Here is an 8810-nt window from a genome sequence, read left to right on the forward strand (position 1 = left end):
TGGCGGGTCACAGAAGCTGTCAGCTTGTGTGGTGCACACTCTCACCTGTGCAGACTATGTTCGGTGGAGTCCCGGAACCAAGATGGCTACTGCCAATCTAGAGGCAAAAGCCTCCCGGGCCGGGTGGACACCTGTCCTCTGACCAGGAAGGTGGCCGGATGTCTAGGGCCTGAAAAGGGTTCTGCCTCAGTAGCTCTGTGGCTCCCGCCTGTCCCAGAAGCTGTCAGCTTCTGTGGTGCACACTCTCACCTGTGCAGACTAAGATCAGCTGAGTCCAAGAACCAAGATGGCTCCTGCTGATCCTGAGGCAAAGGGCTTCCGGGCCAGGCGGAGACCTGTCCTCTGGCTGGGACAGTGGCCGGATCACCTGAAGTCTTAAGATCCCGTGGCTGGTGTTGTGAGTACCTGGCGGCTGTCAGCCGACTCTGCGCCCTAGCTACCCCGGTGCTGGTTGGACTGGAAGGGGCTTGTGCCTCTACTCAGGCTGGGTTTTCTGCTTCCCTAACTAATGTAGTCTCAGGTCCCGTGCGATTGGATTGGAGCAGATGCTGTGTTTCACTCACCAGAAGTCTTAAGGTCCCATGGCGGGTGTCGTGGGTAGCTGGCGGGTGTCCAGTATTTGGTTTTATCCTAGGTCTCTGAACTATATAGTTATTTTCTGGTTCTTGGTCACCCAAACAGTATTGAGTGTGGGTTTGTCTTGTGGAGCAGACCTTAATTCAAATCAGACACTGTTTGGATATTCCCACAAGCTCTGTTCCTCTGTTGTTCTAGCATATTCTGAAGGGAAATCATAGTCTAGGTCAAAGATTTTGTGGTTAGGTTGGTGTTTACATTTATCCTTTACTAGTCAGGAAAGTTTCTTCCCACACCTAGGACACTACAACTTAGATGTGGAGGCTCCATGAAGGCACCATCTCAAAAATTTCATGTTCAATGAGTTGTAGAACTGTTATGTACAGCAAGAAGACCCTGCTGACAGTTTACAGACAATTGTCTTAGCCACAGATTGGGTTGCTTGGGCTTTCCATGGGATGACTTTGGTTAACCATTCAATCAAACAAAATCAAACTGAGTCTTATAATTGGAAACTTCATTTGGTGATAAGAGATGGCCAGTTGGGAATCCATATCCCCCACTGTTAGGAGAACTCATTAGTATTGCCCTTGTATAATTTAGCTTTCCACTGCACTATGTTTCCATACCATCCTTCAAATACCTCTCATTTCCAGCTGTCTTTCCTGCATTTCCCTTCCTCAACCCACCTCTACTACAACATCCCTCATTGTCTTCCTGTTCTGTTCCCATCCACCCCAGTCCAAGAATAAAATCTATTCTATTTCCCAAGGAGATTCATGTATTCCCCAATTCCTTTTATTTATACCTAACCATTGTGGATCTACAGTTTGTAGCTTGGTTATCAATTATTTAATGACTAATATCAACATATAAGTGAATGTATACCATGTTTCTTTTTGTGGGTCTAGTTTATCTCAGTATAATTTTTTTCTAGTTCCATCAATTTGCCTGAAAATTTCATAATGCCATTTCATTAAAGAGCTGAGTAATACTACATTGTGTAAATTTAGATCTTCTTTATCCATTCTTCTGCTGAGTTACATCTAGGCTGTTTTCAGGCCCTGGCTATTATGAATAGAGTAGCAATGAGCATGATTAAGCATGTATCCTTGTGGCTGGATGGAGCATCCTTGGGTTATATCTCCAAGAGTGGTTTTGCTGGGACTTTAGGTAGATTGATTCTCAACTTTTGAATAAATCACCATATTGGTTTCCACAGTGGCTATACAAGTTTACTACCCTCTCCCAGCAATGTAGGAGTGAGTGTTGCCTCTATTTCATATCCTCTCCAGCATGAGTTGTTCTATTACTGAATTTAGCCATTCTGATAAGTATAAGGGGTATTCTGAGGTCTGTGACTCATTTGAACTTGAGTTTTGGGTAGGTGATAAGTATGGCTCTATTAGCGCTCTTCTACATGCAAGCATCCAGTTTGACCATTTGTGGGAAACACTGTCTTATTTTCCAGTGTATATTTCTGGCTCCTTTATCAAAAATCACGTGTCCATAGGTGTGTAGATTTATATTTGGGCCTTTGGTTCCATTCCCTTGAGCAACATATTTATACCATTATCATGCAATTTGTATTGCTATAGCTCTGTAGAACAACCTAAAACCAGGGATTGTGAGATCTCCAGCAGTTCTTTTATTATTCAGGATTTGTTTTTTTATTTTTCTATATGAAGTTGAAAATTGTCCATTCAAGGTCTGTAAAGAATTTTGTTGTAATATTGGTGGGGATTGCATGGAATCTGTAGATTACTTTTGGTAGGATTTCCATTTTTACTTTGTTAATCCTACCAATCCGTGAGAATTGAAGATCTTTGCTTTATCTGATATCTTCTTCAATTTATTTTTTCAAAGGCTTGAAGTTTTATTATACAAGTCTCTGACTTGCTTGGCTAGCATTACCTCAAGGTATTTTATATTATTTGAGGCCATTGTGAATATTTTCTCCTTTGTATATATGAGGGATATTGATTTTTGTGAGTTAATTTTGTATCCAGCCACTATGCTGAATGTGTTTATGATCTACAGGAGTTCCCAGTGGAATTTTTTGGGTAACTTCTGTATACTATCATATCATCTGCATATAGCATATTTTGACTTCTTCCTTTTCAATTTGTATACCCTTGATCTCCAGTTGTCATATTACTATAGCTAAGTATTCAAGTACTATATTGAATAGATATGGTAAAGTGGACAATCTTGTTCCTGATTGTAGTGGAATTGCTTTAAGTTTCTCTCCATGTAATTTAATGCTGGGTATAGGCTTGCTGTAAACTGCCTTTCTTATCTTTGAGTATGTCATTTGTAGCCCTAATATCTCCAGGACTTTTATCATAAAGGTTGGTGGATTTTTGTCAAAGGCCTTTTCTGTATATAGTGGAATGATAATGTTTGGTTTTTTTTCTGTCAATTTGTTTATATGATATATTACATTTATTGATTTACATATATTGAACTAACTCTGTATCACTGGTATGAAGGGTACTTGATTATGGTGAATGATCTTTTTGAGGTGTTCTTGGATTGTTTGAAAGTAATTTATTTTGCATTTGTGTTCATAAGGGAATTTTGTTTATAATTCTCTTTTTTCCTTCCTTCCTTCCATCCTCTCTCTCTCTCTCTCTCTCTCTCTCTCTCTCTCTCTCTCTCTCTCTNAATTCTCTTTTTTCCTTCCTTCCTTCCATCCTCTCTCTCTCTCTCTCTCTCTCTCTCTCTCTCTCTCTCTCTCTCTCTCTCTCTCCCTTTCTTTCTTTCTTTCTTTCTTTCTTTCTTTCTTTCTTTCTTTCTTTCTTTCTTTCTTTCTTTCTTTCTTTCTTTCTTGGGTCCTTATGTGGCTTGGGTATCAGGATAAGTGTTGCCTTATAAAATGGATCAGGCATTGTCCCTTCTGTTTCTATTTTCTGGAATAATTTGAGAAGTATTGGCATTAACTTTTCTTTAAAATTTGATAGAAACCTACACTCAAATCGTCTGGCCTTGGGATCTTTCTTTGCTTGGAATATTTTAAAAAATGCTTCTATTTCACTAGGGGTTTTATGTCTCTTTAAATTGATTGTATGATCTTGATTTAAGTTTAGTTAAAAAGTACCTATTGAGGAAATCATCCATTTCTTTTAGATTTTCCAATTTATGGAGTTCATATTTTTAAAGTATGCTCTTATGATTTATCTGGATTTCTTTGGTGTTTTAATTTAGGCGTTCTCTGTGCCTTTTCATTACTTTGAATAAGGTTTGTCTAACCTTATTTTCTCAAGGAACAAACTCTTTACGTCATTGATTCTCTGTAAAGTCCTTTTCTAATTTATTCACTTCAGTCTTGAGTTTATTTATTACTATCTACTCCTTGAGTGTGATTAATTATTTTTGCTCTAGAGTTTTCAGGTGTGCTGTTAAATTGCTAATATGAGAGCTTTCAAAGGTTTAGGGTTGTTCTATTTTGTTTTGGTATTTTTGTTGTTTTGTTTTGTTTTGTTTTGTTTTAATCTAGGCACTTAGTACTATGAACATGCCTCTTGGAATTACTTTCATTGTGTTCCATAGTTTGAATATACTGTATGTTGATTACCATTGAATTCTAGAACATGTTTAATTAATTTTTTTCTTGATTTTTAATTCTTCCTTGACCCAATTTTCATCCAATAGAGAGTTGTTTAGGTTCCATGAGTTTGTAATCTTTCTGTTGTTTCTGTTGGTATTGATATCCAGCTTTAATCCATGTTCTGATAGGATGAAGGAGTTCTTTTATTTGTCCTGTATCTGTTGGGTCTTCCTTTGTATATATGTGGTCAGTCTTAGAGACAGTTCCATAAGGTGCAGAGTAAAGAGTATCTGATGGATTGAATCAAAGTGAGCCCTGTAGATTCACAGGGAGTAGCATTATTGGAGGTGTGGCCTTTTTGGAATAAGTGCCATCTTGTTGGAGGAAATATGTCACTGGGGACACATCTGAGGTTTCAGAAGCTCAAGCCAGCCCCAGTATCACTCTTTCTTCCTGATGCATGCAGTAGGTCCAGATGTAGAACTCCTGGCTCCTTCTTCAGCACCATGTCTGCCTGCATGTTACCATGCTTCCTGTAGTGATGTCACTGGACTAAGCTTCTGAAACTATAAGTTATAATTTCCTTTATAAGACTTGCCATGGTCATGTTGACTCTTCATACCAATAGAAACCCTAAGACATGGTATATTCTTTTCTGTTTGGGTGATAGTTTCTATAAATATCTGTTCGGTCCATTTGGTTTATACTGTCTGTTAGGTCCAGTACTTTTCTATTTAGTTTTTGTGTGGAAAACCTGTCCATTGGTGAGAGTGGTTCAGGGTTATGGGTCCCACATCAGCTCTATCACAGGGCATGCTCATAGATGAGATGAGGTGGGATGAGGGAGTTGACTGAGATTACCCCACCCTGTCACCAGGCAGGTGTTGGACCAGAGGGAAAGCCTGAGACACCGCTCTGGGGGTGGGGAAGCACAGGCTGAGGCTCTGGACATCCAGAGCAGGTCTTGGGGGTTCCCGACCTGGCCAGAGTCATCTGGTTCTCAGGCTTTTGGACATCCAGATGCTGCCAGATGAGTGGAAGAGCTGAAAACGGAGTGAGGGCCTGTAGGCTGGATTTGTACGGGCAGGGAGAGCCCTATCTGGTCCCATGGGAAGACTCTTTGGCTTGATGGGTGGCAGTCTTGAGCTTGGTGACTGGGAGTGCAGAGAGGCCTTTTAGGGGAGATTAGAGGGCAGCTCTATAGGCGAAGACCTTCTCCATGGCTCCCCACATCAGATTCTGATGAAAAGAGGCAGTCCATGGCTTTAAGTCATTTATTGTAATAGCAGAAAGTGAGTAAGTAAAACCATACACCACTTCTCAGGGTGGACCTGATGTTAAATACCTTTTGCAGGGAGATGTGTCTGGGAAGGAAAGCTTATTGGCTAAGCCTTTTGTGCCTTTAGGTACCTCATTAAAATGGAAATCTGTCTTGAGAGTACATTAGCAAGTCCTCTACAAGTGGAGGGGTTTGGGGCACTACTGCCCTAAGTGACTGATGGCCACAAATCTACGGGGAGTTGTGGCTAGTGACATGGACCTGGTGCCCCGGAATAAGTGGTAGGTTTCTGCCTACCATCCCTTCAGAATGTCCAGGGTTTCAAGCCTTAGCTCAACCTAGAACCAAGATACTTTTCACTGTCCCACAGAGTGGCATACTGAAGTTTCCTACAAGCAATGTGTACGGGTCAATATGTGATTTAAGTTGTAATAATATTTCTTTTATAAATGTCAGTGTTCTTGTGTTTAAAGCATAGATGTTAAGAACTGAAATGTCATCTTGGTGCAATTCTTTTTGAGTGTATTCCTTACTATGTCTTTTGATTTGTTTTGGTTTGAAGTTAATTTTGTTAGATTCCAAAATGGCTACACCAGCTTGCTTCCTAGGTATATTTGCTTGGAATATCTTTTTCCAACTCTTTATCTTGAGGTAATGTCTATCCTTTGTGTTGAGGTATGGTTCTTCCATGCAGCAGAAGGATGGATCCTGTTTTAAATTACATTCTATTTAGTCTTTTTTTTTTTTAAACTGGGGAATTGAGATCATTGATATTGAGATATACCAATGACTAGTTATTATTGATTATTATTTATTCCTGTCATTTTGTTGTTATTTGTGGTGGTGGTGATGGTGTGTGTGTGTGTGTTTCCCTTCTTTTGATTTTTCTGGTTGATATAATTTTTAATAACTGTGTTTTTATAGATGTATCTAGCCTATGTGCTAGCAGGGGCTGCCTGATGGATTTGGAGTCTAAGATAAAGCAACAGGTGGAGGGTGGCTAGGGGATGATATGTGGGATCCACAGGCGATGTGAACATGGAGGAAAGGAAGGCTTCAGTTGATGTTCTGTTGAAGTTCTAGGGAAGATACTGGGGAGATGGATTTGGCAGGGAGGAACGAGTCATGAAGGTCTTCAGGTGGCTTACCCATTTTCATGGTGCTCAGCTGGTATACAACTGAAAAGAGTTGTGGGAAAGAAGGTTGAGGAAGGTCTTTGTGAATCATTGGGGATGGGAACGAAAGAAGAAAGTATTGTAAATCCAGCAACTATTTCTTGAGCACCTAACAGGAGCTAGGTACAGTTTTGTTTTCAGGAATAAAACAGGGAAAGAATTCAGATAAAAATCTCGTCTTTGTAGGACAAATTTTGTACTATAATCCCCTGCAAAAGAACTACAGAAAGTAAAAAAGTTAATAAACAATAACCTGAACCCATGCCACTCCCTGGTCCCCAGGATGAGGGTAAGCCAGCCAGACTAGTGACTGTTGGTCCCTACCAGCCATGCTTCACTGGGAGCAGGAAGATGTCTGTGTTCCATGTTTCCACCTAAGGCCATGAGACTGTCCATGGTCTGTGCTGAAGCCTGAAACCACATCAGTGTCAATAGGTCTTGCTGACGACTGGGGCCATGTGGATATGGGTAGCCTAAACCTGAGTCTGCTTTTATGTCTGTGGTCTGAGCAGCCTCCATGGGCCTTGTCTGGGACTGTAGTTCTGCTGCAGCAGAAAGCCATGCTCATGGTCTGTGCTGTTGCCAGAAACCTGGTATAGGTCCATGATCTGTGCTCACACTGACTATGAAAAGAAGGAGGCTACTCTTGCTGTGATAGTGATGACTGCAGATGCACAGTTGAGAAGGAGAGCCATGGAAGGCTTCTGTGGCTCTCCACAATCGATGTCTTCTGCTGGAGGTGTGGGCAGAGAAAGTCTTAATTCTATTTTAAGGGGCAGGGCACAGTAATTTGAGTATGATTCAGTGAATATAAAAATAATACAAAGTGGAATTTCTTTAGTTATTTACTTATTTTATTATTTTTATCTTTTTTTGGGGGGGGGATGAGTCATAAACTGGGACAGACATGGACATGAAAGGGCTGAGAAAATAATTGTCATCTAGGTGCATGATGTAAAACTCCCAGAGAATCAATAAAAATTTTCTGTGGAAAAAAGAAGTTAATACAAAATGGATCTTTGTGATCTCCTCATCTTGACTGGACAGCATGATGAAGAGGAGTCGGGGATAATGCAATGAGAAATCACAGGAATGAAAGACCCCAATCAATCAAGTCAAAGAAGAATCAAAAGCAACAGAGTCTTTTTAAATGCTTTTTCAAAATAATGATTGGAGTGTGAGCATCTGTCAAGAAATTCAGGAGGATTACATGCATACAATTATGTATTTTCATTATTATTAACGTTATTATTATCTGTTGAGTCAGCATGTTACCATTTCACACAGTGAAAGAGTAAAGTGTATTTAGATGTAACACAAGACACAGGGTAACACAATAAGTATGGTATCTTGGTAAGGTTTTCTACCAAGATGAGCCAAGGAGTAGCAAGAAACCAGAAATGGCTTAAACAAACTTAGTGGGGACTATTTGAAAGTCTTTTCCAGAGTGGATGATATGTGCCGAGTGCCCATTGGTGCTATACATTATTTTCTATGTGTGAATCTAATTTTTGAATCTCAAGTTTTAATTATACTACGTGAGCACCCCACCCTGAGTTATATACCCACCCCTATACATTATTGTTGGAAAGCAAATTTTACCATTAGTAGCTTGTACTAAGTAATGGAATTCATCAATAATTCATTTTTCTTGAGACTCAAAGTTATAAAGCTTCCTCTAGATATCTTAAAATAATTCCATATATAAGTACTATGATTGTACATGAATAAATATAACAAGCATACATTTTCATTTGAAATATACATATAATAAAAACATTTATCTCAGTAATAGGAAACATTTAGATAGTATCTTATTTTACTAAATTTTAATACCACAGTAATTCACATTGAAAATTACAACAAGAAATGAATCTAAAGCTGACTTTAAAGGCATTTGACTCAAATGAATTTACTTTCAGGAAAATTATGTCCCTATAAAGTGTGTTTGTTTCTACTTGCCTTAGTTGTTTTGCCTCAATATAATTGTAGTACATTTAATGGGACAGAAATAATTTTCAAAAGAGCACAGAAGAATGGAATTTAAAGAAGAAATGTGTACACGTCTGTATAACCTTGGCTGAGAACAGTATTGGTGTAAAATTTGTAAAATACTCATATTTTCTAACTTTCAGCATTTTCTGGCTAATTACTGTAAACTCAACAATTCAGGAGAGTTTCCCAACATTGCAGTTTCCTACTATGAAGCTACTCATCTGTGTAGTTGAGT

The sequence above is a fragment of the Mus caroli genome, chromosome 12, assembly GCF_900094665.2.
Source record: "Mus caroli chromosome 12, CAROLI_EIJ_v1.1, whole genome shotgun sequence".
Classification (NCBI taxonomy): domain Eukaryota; kingdom Metazoa; phylum Chordata; class Mammalia; order Rodentia; family Muridae; genus Mus; species Mus caroli.